Raw genomic sequence first — 17,361 nt, 5'->3', positions numbered from 1 at the left:
CTCTGTTCATTCCTAATAACCCGGTTGTCTTAACATCTTCGTCTTGGTTTGAACTTAACTCAGTATCCATACACCCGAATATGATTCGGTAGGTTTGAATATGAGCCGAAGATTATCATAAGCAAGATTTCCTTCAACTAAAGTGGGTTTCGCATAGGAAATAATTATATGGCCAAGTTTTCTCTAGTCACAAAAGAAAGAAAGAAAGAAAGAAAAAAGGATACCTTAAAATAAAAATTTCTGTTGCTTCAAGTTGGTGCTATGGGTGCAAGCTTTTTGAACGCAAAGATGGGGTGATTGTTATATGCATATATAGTCAATAGGATATAATAATGTAACTAAAGTAATACTTATAATATATGTGTGGTTGTCAACATATAAAAAAAAAGAAACGAAAGTGGCGTGTTTGTCTGTGTTAATGGATGTGTATATTGTATATATATAATATAGATAACATACATAGAATTCAAAAAAAAAAACAGAACACTTAATTGAATCAATTAGGCACAGTAGCTAACTTTAATAATATGCAATGTATATATCGATTCAAATGACAAACATTTAAGGACAAATGACGATCAATTAAGAATAGTGATAATCAATTAAGAATAGTGCCCCATAATAATGCAGCCTTCAATTTAAAATTTATGTGTCTACACTTTTTCGACGGAGTGCTATCGTGTCCATTGCTAAACTATTAATATATAAAAGTGTTCCTAAAAATTCCACATTTTTAAATTAAGTCCATTTATTTATTCTGATCATTATGGTATAAAATTCGATCATTAATTTATTAAATAAAAATTACATCAACTATCCCTCTCATTTATGGGTAAAATATAAAAAGTATTAAAACTTAATAAATAGTTCCTAAATACATTTTTAATAAGCCTAAAATTTATAGAACTCGTTTTTGTATCATCGTTTATTTTAAAATTATATAAGTTTGAATTTAACTTACTTAATATCAATCAAAACATCAAACGAGTATTACAATCATTTAATATTTATTTTTAATATACTTTATTTATATATATCAATATTTTAAATAATAATTATTATAATATCCTATTTTTATTTTATTAATTTTTAATAACAACAACATATAATGCTTCAAATTATATTTCGACTTATTATTTACATATACATACATACATACATATCTATTTACACAATTGTTCGTGAATCGTCGGAGACAGTCAAAGGTTAATTGAACACATGAACATAGTTTTCAAAGTTTTTGAAATTTCAACATTACAGACTTTGCTTATCGTGTCGGAAACATATAAAGATTTAGTTTAAATTTGATCAGAAATTTCCGGGTCGTCATACATAAAGCATCTCATAAGGTGGCATTCTAATACTAGTGTGATAACTATTATTGTACGAGAATTCCACCAACGGTAAGTGCTCATCCCAACTACCACCAAAATCAATAATACATTCCCTTAACATATCCTCCAACGTTTGATTCGTACGTTCGGTTTGACCGTCCGTTTGAGGATGATACGCGGTGCTCATTTTCAATTGAGTACCCATATCTTCATGGAACTTATTCCAAAACCGAGACTTGAAACGAGTATCTCGATCCGAAACAATAGATATAGGAACCCCATGTCTCGATATCACCTCCTTGATAAACAACTTGGACAAGGTCTCCGACGATATCGTTTCCCGAATGGGAAGAAACAAAGCACTCTTCGTCAATCAATCAACTATAACCCAAATCGTATCATATTGGGTCATCGCCGTCTTTGGTAACTTGGTAATGAAGTTCATGGTAATGTGCTCTCATTTCCATTTCGGAACTACCAACGGTTGTAACTTACCATATGGCTTTTGGTATTCGGCTTTAACTTGCAAACACGTGACGCATTGTTCAACATACTTAACGACATCACGTTTCATACCGGGCCACCAATACTGCTTTTTCAAGTCATAGTACATCTTTGTTGCACCCGGATGAATGGAATACTTTGACTTATGTGCTTCATCAAGTAGCACTTGTCGGCAGCCACCCATCTTAGGCACCCACACTCTTCCTTGAAAAGACAACAAACTATGCGGGCCTAAAGTAATAGACTCCATTTGCCCCATGATCCGCTCTTCATGTTTGTTGTGCACGTACGCTTCTATTTGAATCTCACCAAGATTTACAAGAAAATCGTTAGTAATGATCATGCGTAACGATCCTACTCGTATCGCCGGATGTTGACTCTTCCTACTCAACGCATCCGCGACCACGTTCGCCTTACCCGGATGATAAAGTATCCCACAATCATAATCCTTTACCACATACATCCACCTACGTTGAAGATAATTCAAATCTCGTTGATTAAAGAGGTGTTTCAAACTCTTATGATCCGAATAAATCGTACACTTGACACCATACAAGTAGTGGCACCAAATTTTCAACGCATGTACCACCGCCGCCAATTCAAGATCATGAGTCGGGTATCTCTTTTCGTGTTCCTTTAATTGTCGAGAGGCGTAAGCGATGACTTTACCTCTTTGCATTAGAACACACCCAATTCCATTTAATGGGGCATCACAATAAACCGTCATATCTTCGATCCCTTCTGGTAGTACCAACACCGGAGCTTGACACAATTTCTCCTTTAATAATTGGAAAGCAATCTCTTGCTCGTTTTCCCAATTAAACCTCACGTTCTTCCTCATCAACTTCGTCAAAGGAGAAGCAATTTTAGAAAACTCTTGGATAAACCGACGATAATAACCCTCCAATCCAAGAAAACATCGAATTTCCGTAGGCGTAGTCGGTTATCCCCAACTCTTCACCGTTTCTATCTTCCCCGGGTCTACTTGAATACCTTCTCGATTCACAATATGGCCAAGGAATTGCACTTCCCTTAGCCAAAATTCACATTTGGAAAATTTTGCATACAACTTCTCCTTTCGCAACGTCTTCAATACTTCACGCAAATGGTGTTCATGTTCCTTCATACTCTTAGAATAAACAAGTATGTCGTCAATGAACACAATTACCGACTTGTCCAACATAGGTTGGCACACCCGGTTCATAAGATCCATGAATGCCGCTGGTGCATTCGTAAGACCAAAAGGCATTACTACAAACTCAAAATGCCCGTAACGAGTTTGGAAAGCCGTTTTCTCTATATCTTCCTCTCGGTCCCGCACTTGGTGATAGCCGAAGCGTAGGTTAATCTTAGAGAAATACGTTGCACCTTGGAGTTGGTCAAATAAATTGTCAACCCGAGGCAATGGATAACGATTCTAGATTGTCACTTTGTTCAACTCCCAATAATCGATGCACATCCGCATACTACCATCTTTCTTTTTCACAAATAAAACTGGAGCACCCCATGGCGTGGAACTCGGTCGAATAAAACCCTTTTCAAGCAATTCTTGGGTTTAATTTAACAACTCTTGCATTTCCGTCGGTGCTAAATGATAAGGAGTTTTAGGAATGGGAGTAGCTCCCGGAACCAACTCAATGCGAAATTCGACTTGTCTTTCTGCCAGAACACCCGGTAACTCGTTCGGAAAAACGTCTTCAAATTCATTAACCACCGGAATTTCACGAATGGGTGGTGGCTCATCACGAATATCAACTACATGAGCGAGAAAAACCAAACCACCACTCTTAAGAAAACGTCGCGCCCTTGCATAAGTGCATAATGGTACGAGTCTTCTTCGTTTATCACCATGAATAATTAACTCTCCCCCACTTGGGGTCTTCACATGAATGAACTTATCATGGCATACAATATCGGCTCTATAATGATCGAGCCAATCCATACCCACAACAATATCAAACTCACCCAAAGTCATCGGAATGAGATCAATTTTAAACGTATCGGTACCAAACACAACATTACAACCTTTACACACATTAACCCCTAGCACCGTCTTACCATCCGCTATTTCAACTTCTACCGAATGACTTAGCTTAACTAGCGGTTTGTTAAGCTTAGACACAAATCGAGGCGACATAAAAGACAAATTAGCACCGCAATCAAATAATATCCTTGCCGGATTAGAGTTACCCATGAAAGTACCTGAGACAACTTCATTAGATTGTTTGGCCTCATCATTGGTCATCAAATAATTTCGCCCTCGAGCCGTACCCGCCGCCTTCTCCAACCTCTTAACATGATCACCCCGTAACTCGGGACACTCCGACTTTCGATGTCTTTCTTTATTACAATTAAAACAAGTGAACTTTGTCGTTGTCGGGTTCGTGTAATCACGGGATAGATGACCGTATTGCCCACAATTATAAAACCGAGGCTTGTAATCTTTGGAACCACCCTTCTTTACACTAACAACACTCTCGGAACCCTTTTTAGACTTCTTGTTTGAAAATTTTGAATGACTTGAACCTTCAAACTTTCTCTTTGAGAAAGAGAAGTCGCTTCTTTTTGGAACCTCCAGCTCGAAACCCCGAGCTAATTCAAATAACTCTTCAAAAGACTTAGCCATTCCCGGACTAATCTTACCTTTCAACTCATCATTCATGGTACGGTAGAAATCTTTCATCAACTTGTGATTGTCACCAACATATTTCGGACAAAAATGAGTCTTTGCCAAGAAGGTAGACTTGAGAGTAACCAAGTCCATTGAACCTTGTCGCAAATTGTGCAAATCATCCCGGATTCTATCAAGGTCGGAAGAAGTTCGGTATTCTTTGAAAAATTCCTTCTTAAACTCCTCCCACGTGAAGCTCGTGCATTGCTCTTCACCATATAATTGGATTTTATCATCCCATCACAACTTGGCCTCCTCACGCAACATGCTAGACCCGTACCTCGTCTTCTTCTCGAGAGGACATTCCGCGGTACGGAAAGCCCCCTCGATGTCGGAGATCCAACATGTGCTATTCAACGGATCTCGTACCCCATTAAACATTGGGGGTTGAGCATCCTTGAAATTTTTGTAATGGAAGTCCCGCCTTCCATTCCCACCATTACCATCACCCCCTTTGCCTCGAGGATAAATGTTTCTAGCTTCAAATGCCTCTTCGATCACGGCATTCATTCGCTCATTGATTAACTCGGTTATTTGCTCATCAACCGACTCTTAGAAGACTTTTCTAACATCTTCGAGAAACTTAGTCTTTTGACTCTTGAAGATGGCCTCAACCTTGGCAGTGAAATCGGAGTCTTCACTCGTACCCCTATTTCATTTATCGGGTCCGTTTCTTGTCTTCATTCTATAAAACAGAAGAGGTTAAACAACGGACGAAAGACATGACATAATATATATACACAAGTACACCTCACCGTCCCATCTTGCTCAACAATCGTCGTACATCCTTTGTTCGAAACGATTTGCACCCGTAACAATGGTAGCTAATCATTATTACGCGTGCACGTCGCCTCAACTTACTAGTACAACATCTATCTCACTTGATGATTACAAATACAACACAAAATAAGTAGCGCAAGGTTAGTTCACATAAACCTATGCACTAACCAATCCCGGTCCGACCCGAAGTCCTACAAGTCCAACATAAAACGCATACACAATAAAGTCTAAGTCTAGGCACCTATCTCAAGTCGCCTAAATCCCTTAGACCATGCTCTGATACCAGGTGAAACAACCCAACCTGTATTTAACACGAGTAAATTTTTTTTTTAAACAATAAACCATTAACGCCCCAATTTAACGGTTACATAACGTGAAACGTTCCAAAATAATTCATTTAAACAATACGACAAGTTTAATGTTTACAAAAGGCACAAAGGCCATTAATCAGATGTATTACAAGTTCGACCCACTTAAATTGATAGTTTTAATCCAAACTACACACGAGTATGGTTTGGGGCTAAACTACCCAAAATTCTAGGTCGACTTCAAAAGCTTCCACGATAATCTAACATAGGGAACTAGTATCCCACAACCCCCTTCCCTTTGTCCGCACCTGCATCTAAAAAGATAAACAACGAGAGGGGTATGCTAACGCTTAGAGAATGCAATAATTATACACATACATATATAATATACCTACTTGCAATCACTTACACACATACCGCATACATGCTAGCAACACAATTAGCTTATCCTCTCAAGTACAAAGCTATTAACCTCCAATACCACAAGCTAGCATAACAATAGCATATATATAACTCGAACAATATAATATGCTTACGCTACAACACATTGACCATGGTTAACCATAACACACACAAGGGAACGGTACTCGTACAATGACCGTTGGTACTCGCACAATTACCGTTAGTGTACACTAACCCCCTAGGTGGACATCCGCACTTACCGAACCACCCTTCACGCACATGTGGTCCCCATCGCACAAAAGAGTAGTGAATCCACACGCCCGGATAACACTATAGTGAATCCACACGCCCGGATAACACTAACCACAAGCCCGCAAGCAAATACACTATATACGTACATATATAATTATTCCACTCACCTTAACGCCTTCGGTGAATGAGAAATCAAGCTTGCAACCTTCAATGTAACGCACCTATCACATTATGCATTTAATTAACATACAATCTAGTGGACTAACCACCACACTTAACACTTGAGCATTTAATGACCCGATTGTATTAAATAACTCATTTACACCAAAACCGCCCAATAATGGCCAAGACTCCACATAAATCACTAAAGCTAGTGATTTAAAGTCTACTAACTCTAACTAACACAAACTTAGGGTGTTCCATACCCATTTCACCCAATTAGGTCAACCATTACCCATTTGGCCCATTTTAACACTTAGACTCACAAATCAAGTCAAACTTAACTCATTAACAAATCTTTCATCAATTTACAAGTGTAATAGTGACTAACAACACCATTTAACACTTACAAACACCAAATCATGACCAAACCTTAGATTATAACCATTAGGGTTTCCTTAAATCATTTTAACCTAAATTCGCCCATTTAACCCCAAATGGGTCATACAAGCCTCAAGTAGGGTTGTTGATGTATTTTATGCAAGTCCCTAGACATCTACCCACATCCATTGTAGGTACAAAAGTTTACATGCTACCATGATCGCTCGTTATTATCCTATATATGTTTGTATGTGGTTACAGGAACTGCAGGAATGAGATTTGGATGTTTGACTATGTTAGACTTAGTCAGACGTGCGAGTGAAGCATCACTCGTACGGCTGACAGGCTCATACGCACGGTTGATGCTGAGCTAAGTCACAATTATAATCTAAATGAGAAGACACGAGTGAGTGATCACCCGTACGGCTGATTAAGCCAACTCGTATGTGTGATGGATGACTCGTACGGGTGAGTCAACAGCAGGGGTATATATTGTGTTATGTTCTTCATTTTAGGTTAAGCCTCTCATTTTGTTACACACACTCAGATCTGGTGAGCTCATCCGATTCTTTCTCAGCCCAAATCACCCAGGTGGTGAATAATAGCTCTAGGTGTTGATCTAATCACAATTGATTTAGTTGTGGTTTAACTAAATTAATTCCAAAAAGCTTAACCTATTCACTAGATGAAGATGTGATAAAGGAGGATAGGATGAGATTGGATCAGCCTTTAAGTCCTCAAAACTGGCCATAAGTGAAAGGACTAATATGCCCCCAAAAGATGCCATTTAAAATGGCTAGAAAAGTAAAACAGCGACATTTGTCACGATACGCGACCTCCTGTCGCGATACGCGATGCCCAATACGCTATGGGTATTTTTTGAACGCGACAACCGAATCAGTAGGCCAGGTTTTTGGTTCATCGCGTTTCAACGCAACTTGTCGCGAACCGTGACAAACCTGGTCGCGATACAACACCCTTGAATGCGACAACCAGCTCAGGTCCATGGGGTTTCATGTCGTTGCATCTCAACCCACTTCGTCGCATTCCGCGACAAACCCCAACGCGATAACACACACTGAAACGCGATAGTATACCAGTAATGTCCCAAACTCAACTTTAAAACACATAGGCTATAAAGAAATTATCATAGATACAATATTAAATGTACACGAGGTTAAATAGTTAAATACGCACCTTAAGTCATATTCGAGGAAAACGAGATGTTACACAGCTACCTCTTCTTCTGCCATCAACTTTTGAACAAGTAAAGCTTTTTGAGCTCTGTTTTTAGCAGCAACAACAAAAGAAGTATCATCTGACTTTACATATTTTGAAGTGGTGGGGGCAGACTTAAAATTTTCTTTCAAATTAAGTTCAAGTTTTGTTTCTATATTCTCATGGTTCCAAAGTGTACCATATAGAGAAGACATGTCAAAGTTCTTTAAGGTATGTGTGGTTCTTAATGGGTCAGTAATAGGTTTCCATTTAGCAGGCAATGAGTCAATGAATTTGTTGACCTGTTCAAAATCAGTATACTTGATTTTCAAGGTATCCAGGTCAGCAACTAGGGAGTTAAACCTAATGAAGGTTTGTTTAAGGGTCTCACTTTTGTAGGCAAAGAATATTTCATATTCTCTTTTTAAGGCAATGATCTTGTTTTGCCTAACTTCATCCTTACGATCATAAGTAACATCAAGATAGTCTAAAATGGCCTTAGCAATTGGTTTTCCCTTAATCAGTTTGAAAACATGGTTAGGTAAAGTTATAGCTATCATGGTTTTGATCTTAGGTCAAGTCCAACACGACGTTTGTCCTCATCCACCCATCAAGATGGGGGAAGAACAACTTCTCTGCTAGGGATAGCAGGAGTATCTACTGTAGCAGGAACACTATCAAGTGTTTCAGTAGGGATGAATGGACCATCTGTAGCAATGCCATGCATGAGTGGGTCGATAGACTCAAGGTGGAACATGAACCTAGCTTTCCAGATTTCATATTCATCTTCATCAAATTTAGGTGGTCTATTGGAAGAACCATTTTCAAGGTAAGCTGAGTTAGAGTATGCAGCCATGAGAGAGTTCAGATCCAAGATATGAGATTATCAAGACTGAAGCTCGGATACCAGTTGTTGGTCCCTTGATTAACAACAGGAGTATTGTAGGGGAGATGAATACAATTCTTTTCAATCAACTTAAGTATTGTAACAGTTAAGTATTCAAACAGATAATTAAATGAGAGTCAAGGGTAATTTTCAACGGTTATTCTTTATTGATATAAATCACAAAGAATCACAAATGTTCTTGGCGGAATAACAGTTGGTTGATTACAGATTACACCTATGTTATAGCTAGAGAGGATATCTTAAGCTATTATACATTTGGGCTCTATTTAAATAAACCCACACCACTATATATTACAACAGTGAATACTTATATTTATAGTAGTCCTTTTATCCGTGTAATTATTCTATTGTCCACTTGTACATAGGATGTCTGTACTTGTGGGGACAATTACATCATAGAGTGTGCTCTCTTCTGTCCTCTTAAGTAACTATTTGCAGGAACACCTCAATTCGGTTTGGCACCACTATTTGAATAAACAAATAGAATGTTGGGTCCTCTAGGCGTTGACAAAGTATTATACATGTCTGCACATGCGTTAAACTTCTGCATTCCCTCGTGGTCTTGTAAGGTCACTTGTCAGTCGTCGACACATGTCCTTTTCTGTTCAACCTTGTTTTCGACTTCTGTTGAATAGTACAATTGATGTAGACCACTTAGGAAACTACTATACTTGTAATGGAGCATAGCGGTCTAAGTGTTGTATGCTGCCACCAGCTATGCTGGTTCTTCTATACTGGTTCACTTGATCTTCATGATTTGCTGGGCACTCATCCTATGCTTATATGAAGAATATTGTCTACCTTGTGCTGGTAGACTATGCAGCATACTATAACACTCGACACAACAACAAATGCCGTCTATACATAAATAAACCTATGCTGGCTGCACATAACATTTTAGTGTAAATAATTGTTGTTTTGTCATAATTAAATCCTTAATTATTTTGGGGACTCAACAACTACCTACTTATCAACCGATACATATATGAAGACCGTTTAATATGATTCTATCAATACCAATTGACCCAAATTAATTTAATTAAGAGCGTATATAAGAATTGCAATAAAGTAAAATAAAGTAATAAAATGTATCATGTATGATACAGGATTCTTCATGTGATAATAATCTCAAAGCATTGTATTGTATAAATCATGAAGACATAAACCTATTGAGATGCGTAGAGTACATAATGTTTCCCTTTGCAATAGATAAATTTTTAATAATCATTCATGATTTTTAATGCAACACTAACAATAAACGAGCCTACTACTTTCATATCTTTAGATGACTACTATCATTAATATTAATAATAATCATAATACTAATACTAATACGAAAAATATAAAATTGCAACACAATACAAAAATGAAAAGATAAAAAACGACATGATACGTGTAGACACATCAACGCATCATCTAATAAAATTATAAGATAATTATATATAAGAAATCCAAAATAACTTAGATATACAAATACATATACAAATATACAATTTAATAATCAAAATATTAACAATAAAAATAAAATAAAAAATTGTGAGATAAAAAAAGAAGATAAAAAACCTCATCATACATGTAAACACACCAAAACATTGTCTAATAAGATATGAGATACTTTTTTATAGAATACATGACATATACGAAATCTAAATAACTTCAATATACATTGTCGTGTAGATAATCAAAGTTTGACCAATAAAACCATTTTAGCCATCTTTAGTAATATGGTGTGCTTTTTGTATTATATGATTTATATGCAAAATGAATATGACATATTTATAGAGTAAAAAAGTCTCAATTTAATTTAATACTTAATTAATTAGTCTACTAAGAAGATGAAAAATTTATATACTTATCGATCATTAATTACTTAAATATTTATTTGCAAAGTAATAATTTTTTTTAATATTGTATATACAATCTTATATATAGATTAACAAAGGTTTACGAAATAATCTTTATCATTTTATAGGTCATAGGTAATTAGTCATGATTGCATCATTGACTAAATTTGTTTCAGTATAATAAGAAGATAAAATGTTTAGATATTTATGGATGATATAGTATTACTTTTAACTTTATTTTCAAATTATGAGATATGTATTTATTTTATATAGAAACTTACCTGAATTATGAAAGGATTATATAATAAATATGTGTACTTAGTTTTTTTTACACTTTAGAAACTTACATAGATTATGAAAGGACTTTATAATAAATATAGGTACTTATTAATTTTTTTTTTACCTTTTTATCATATGTTAGTGTTATATTAATAAATGTATAAAAAGTAAATCATAATTACTATTCTTTTATACTATTTTTACTTATATTATTAAATATATATTTCCCATATCGTTGTTTGGGGGGGGGGGGGGGGGGGGGGGGGGGGGGGTTAAAGGGGAGGGAGGTTTTACTAAATGGCCTTTGACCATTTGTCATATTACACCTTTAAGTTTGCCTAAATTGAAAATTTATGCCCTAACTAAATATACAGTTATTTGATGGAAATAACTGTAATAACTATTATATAACCAATGGGGCTTTGCCTCATTGGTCACCATGTTAACATGGTGTTCGAGGAGACCAGGGTTCGAGTCTCGGGGGGGGGGGGGGGGGGGGGGGGGGATTTTCGTGACTTAACTTCGTGTGCTAACCACTAACATTGCCTTTCAAAAAAAAAAAAAAAAAAAAAAAAAAAATATTAGGGTTGTGGTCTTTTTCACGTATGTTGCCAAATCACGTATTTCTCTTTTCTCTAATTATCAAGAACACCATAATTCAAGAGAAGAATCCATCCATCGGATTATTGGCATCAATACTGAAATTGATTAATCCTAATGGCCTCTTCATCAAACCCTAAATCAATTCTTCCATCATCAAGTAAGTTTTACTTTAATAATTCTGTTATTAATTTGTGATTACATGATTGATCCTATTATGATTATGATAAATTAATTAACAAAGGGGACTTCGTCAAGGTGATCCATTAAGTCCTTTTTATTATTATTATTATGGAAGGTCGTAATGCATTGGTGAAGGATAACATACATTCTGGTACCATAAAAGGTGCTACTTTTGGTGTGGATAACTTGGTAGTGTCTCACCTAATGTACGCGGATGACGTTGTATTCATTTCCGAGTGGTGTAAAAATAGTTTGGATTAGGTTATGCATGTTTTGGACCGATTCTTTAACTATCCAGGTTTGAGAATTAGCATTACCAAGTCACATATTTATGGTGTAGGCAAGTCTCAATCGGATATCCAAGAGTTTTCGAATCATATTGGTTGTTCTATGGGATCGATGCCTCTCACATATTTGGGGTTACCAGTTGGTGTTAACATGTCTCGTATAGCTAATTGGTCACCTCTTTGTGAGCGATTTAAAAAACGACTTGCCGGTTGGAAAATTAATATGTTTTCTATAGGTGGTTGTCTAACGCTTATCAAGTCGGTTTTAGGAAGCTTGGGGATTTACTTCCTTTTAATTTATAAATTCCCGGAAGCAATCATTAATGATCTTGAAAGTATCTACTCGGCATTTTTTGGGGCAGTTCAGAGTTTAATAAAAAGCTTCATTGGATTCGATGGGATCATGTGCTATCGTGGTTGGATCATGGAGGTTTGGGAATCGGGAGTTTGCGAGCTTTTAATCTATTGTTACTTCTTAAACAGCCAAATTCAAAATGGGCAGAGGTAATTCATGCCATTTACAGTGTCAAGGCAGGTCTAGATGGTTCACAATTGAAGGGATCGAGCGTGTGGTGCTTTATCATCAAGATGTTCACCAAGCTTAAAGCTACGGGTACGATTCCAGATGATGTTTTGCGAGTTAAGATTGGAGAGTGAGGAATAATCGATTTTGGTTGGACAATTGGTTAGGCAATTGGGCTTTGAAAGCCAAGTTCAATAGACTGTATCATCTTGAGGTTAACAAAGAATGCGTTTTAGCCGATCGTTTCACTAACGGTGAATGGCATTGGCAATGGTCTCGAGCTCAAATTGGTGCGAGGAATGCGGACTACATTCAATCTTTAGCTATGGAACTGAATGGCATTAGTTTTACTGGTAAAAATGATTCATGGTTGTGGTCCATTAGTGAAGAGGGGATTTTCCAGGTTAATAGTACTCGGGTATATATTGATGAGTTAATTCTTCCAATTGCGAATCATCCTACAAGGTGTTGCAAATGGGTGCCACGAAAGGTTAATGTTTTAATATGGAGATTAGTCTTAGATCGTCTGCCATCTAGACTACAATTGTTATATAAGAGGTGTGGACATTGATGACTTGAGTTGTGCAAATTGCGGCTCATTTCCTGAATCTGTCAACCACGTTTTCTTTGAATGTGATCTCGCGCAGCAGCTATGGAGAGCCATTAACTCTTGGGTGGATATCAGTTTGCCGGTTTTCGTGAATTGGCAAGGGTGGATAGCTTGGCTCGAAGCATGGCAAAAGAATAAGGAGATGAAGAACATTTTATATCTCATTATTGTGGCAACATTATGTCATATACGGAGGTTTCAGAACACGTCTATTTTCGGCCCCAAACCTATGAAGAAGAACATGTTATTTGATTCAGTTCGCATTGTATCTTTCTAGTTAGTAGAAGTAGTTGTAAAGTTGATTGGAACTTGTGGCGTGTAAAGCCATTGTAATTTGTTTGTTTGTCGCCCCTTTAGTGTTTCGTTAATGGGGTGAGTTATATAAATTTGGCCGTTAAAAAAAAATTTAGCAGGCTAAATAGAGAATCATCTTCTTTCTTTTGCGACGACCAATTCAACGTTTGACCGTTTCTGAATAAAAAGAAATGAGAAAAGAAATTTTTCTGTTTGTGGGCCCCGACTATTTGCGGTGACTTCTAAAAAGCATCGCCGCAAATGAGTTGTGGATACCATGTGAACCCATAAAGTAGTCAAAGAATTCGAAATTTTGTCGTTTAGTACCTTATTTGCGGCGAGGTTAATCGCCACAAAAAATGGGTCTTCCCTCGTTCTCATTTTTCTAGTAGTGAATGCCGCAGTTATTGTGGGTTGGGAAGTATTATAGGTGGCCAATTTACCTATTTACTTCTAAATCATTTGTTTCGGTTTATGTTTCATCTTTAACAGTTAAATGAATGATTAGCTAAAAGGAAAAGGGTCAAATTGGTCTAACGGGTACAATGTCTCCCAAAGCGTACCATTAATGTGAACTATCTCCTATATCCTTTTATTGAAACACTAAATAATATAATTTAATAATAATTTGGCCAATGTGTTTCATAGGACCTGCCCGAATCAATTTGTTACGTTTAGGAGTAGCTTCTAAGGTTGCTCCCAACCCTTCCGCCCTGACCACCGCCCACCACCGCGCCCTCCTGGACGCCGATGGCAGCGGCCAATCCAGGGGGCCGCCCACGAATTCGCCCAGCTGGCCGTTCTTGTGTTCGTGTTTTGTTGGAAGAATTGTGGACGAAGAAAATAGCCGTTGTGCTCTCCAACGGTCCATTTTTGGGCCGTTGGGAATTAACTTTTTTTTTTGTTTATTTGTCACCTCTATATATACATACATATACATTTCACACAAATACATCTCAAACACATACACATTTCATTACATTTTCATACATTCTACTCCAAAAATTCTACTCCAAAAATGAGTTCCAAAAAAAATTCAAATAAAGGGAAATCAAAACAACGCGCTCAAGTTCAAGAATCGGGTTCGGTCGAAAACGATATGTTGCAATGTTTAATCGATTCTACACAACAAACAACCAGGTTTTCTCAATTTTCAAACTCGAATCAATTTACGCCAATGTTTACAAACATTCTCAACCCGAACCTACCACTTAATCAACGCTACTCACACTTCCCGGATCAACCTCAATCTCAAGTTTATACACACTTTCCGAATCAACTTCAAACTCAAGTCTATTCAAACTACCCGAACCAATCACAATCTCAACAACAAACACCTTATTATCCTAGGCTACGTGACGAGTCGGACGAGGAAGAAGTTCCCGAAACTCCTCGACAACCCGAACCCGAGCCCGAGCCCGAGCCCGAAACCGGGCCCGAACCCGTAGCCGATCCAAAAGGAAAAAAAGTGAAGTGTCCAAAAGTGCCGTGGTCCGACTACGAAACTAAAGTTTTAGCCGAGCGTTATGTGTACGTTTCCGAACATCCGGATGCGGGAAACGATCAAAACTTTAATTCATTTTGGGGTGAGGTGCGAAAACAATATAATTCGATCGTTCCGGAGAAAAGACGTGCGGATCAAATTAGTGGAAAGTGGGCTAAAATTCAAAGGGATGTGAAGATATTTATTGCAATTTATTCAAAGCTCGAGAAGATGTGGCAAAGTGGAGCAGCGGGGGAAGACATTATGAATGCGGCCCGAAAACAATTCAAAATTCAAACCAAACGACAATTCGCTTTTGAGGATGCGTGGCTAGTTTTAAGGAATTGCCCAAAGTTTTTAGAAGGTGAAGGTGTAGCAGCTACGAACAAACGAAAACAAGCCGATGATATACCGATGAATGTTCAAACCGAGGCAAGTTCCCACCCAAACTCAAGCTCGAACCCCGACCCAACCCAATTTGAAAATTTACTTAAGGATCACGACCCAATCCGACGACCCCCAAGCCGAGCTAAAAGTCAAAGGGATTCGTACTCATCCGATGCCGCAAGTCGTATGTCTTCCGATGAAGTACGTATGAAGATAGCTCAATCGACCGAAGCTTCTCAACAAGCGGCTGCTCGAACCATGGAAAAGCTATGCGAAGAAAGCTAGACGAGAACAATGTTAAAAAGTTTAAAGCTACTTTCCAAACCGGTTTCACGTGACTTGCCTCCCGACGAATATGAAATGATGATGAATTATCGAGCAAGAATTAAGAAGAAATATGCCAAGGAATTGGCACGTCCCGACGACGACGAGTAGATCGTTTAGTTTTTTAGTGTTTTATTTCAATAATTGTCGCATTTTTATTTATCGTCGTAGTCTTTTTTTAGTTTTAATTATTTGTAATGTTTTTTTATTTATCAATGAAATTTTAGTTTTATTTATTACATATTTAGTATTTATAATATATATATAATACATTTATATTATTTTGCAAATAATAAAAAAATAAAAATAAATAAAAAAAAGGAAGGAAGAAGTGTCATGGTTGGGAGTGTTTAGTCCTGGGTTTAGTCCTGGAAAGGAAGTGGGAAAAAAAGTGCTGATGTGGCGCTGAGGTGGCGCTGAAGACTAACATGAAAGAGTGTCTCCATTGGGAGCACTCTAAGAAGTATACAAATATTTAATGTAATCTGGATTTATTGCTCCAACAATAAAGCTTACATACTTTTATGCTACTGAGAGCTCTACTTTTCTTAAATTTCTTCTTAAGATTGCAACAATTTCATTTTCAGTAACTTTATATAATCCTAGGTTAACTAATAACTCATGTCAGCATCTTAATGAATTGATGGTCTAGGTCAATAAGGTTATCTTGCTTCATTAGTGAAGGAGATTTATCTCTTAAACGTTGGCTGTGGTTGTAGTAAAAGGAATTTGGGCCCTTATGAACACGGGTTCGTTTCCTTTATTATTAAACTATGTTATAACCCGCGATTTCGCGAGATTCAGCCATAATTTAATAGTATTAAATTGACTTGATTAGTAGAACAAATTCATATGTTTAATGGTACATATTTTTGTGATACGATTACATTTGTAATATTAGTATTTAGCATTATGGTAGTAGTTATTGATCATTTCCATATTCCCCTCATATACAAAAGACACCATTCAATAAAACTTCAAGAACATCTTTCTCTCCTTAAGAGTTCCTCTTTCTATTCTATCTATTAATTTCCGGAATACTCTATAACTACATAAAAATCACGCATTCTTCATTATCATCTCTTGATTTCTTTTCCAAACCTTAAATAGATTTATTTATAACTATTCACACTATCAAAATTTCCACATTAATAGTAATAACACGTGTTGGTTGAACAAAAACCCAAGAAAATAGTTGGAGGGCTCCATCCTTCGTAGGTAGTTTAAGCACACATTTAAGAAAACCACTTGAACTAAGTTAACTTGCTAAATTGTAATACCAAATTGTATACATATGGAAATCATAACATATATATTGATCCCGTATTAAATGTAATGAACGTTAGTAAACGACAGTTCACAAAAGATGAAATGACAAAATGTTGAGTGAGATTTAGTAAATATATCAAATATCAAACTACAACAAATAGTCAAAAATCAATACTTAATAAACTTTAAGGATGTAAGTTGTCATTAACCTGGATGAAAGAAACTACATGACCATTTAAATTGCATACGTCTGAAGAATATCATTTCAACCCATTAATCAGCTTCATAACTAATAGATATCTTCATTTGGACATATAACAATAGCACTAGCTAAAATACAAGAAGAAAAATAGCTGCAAACA

Source organism: Rutidosis leptorrhynchoides, chromosome 1 (assembly GCF_046630445.1).
Source record: "Rutidosis leptorrhynchoides isolate AG116_Rl617_1_P2 chromosome 1, CSIRO_AGI_Rlap_v1, whole genome shotgun sequence".
In the NCBI taxonomy this organism is placed as follows: Eukaryota; Viridiplantae; Streptophyta; class Magnoliopsida; order Asterales; family Asteraceae; genus Rutidosis; species Rutidosis leptorrhynchoides.
The sequence above is the reverse complement of the archived record's forward strand: the minus strand, read 5'-3'. Positions refer to the sequence as shown.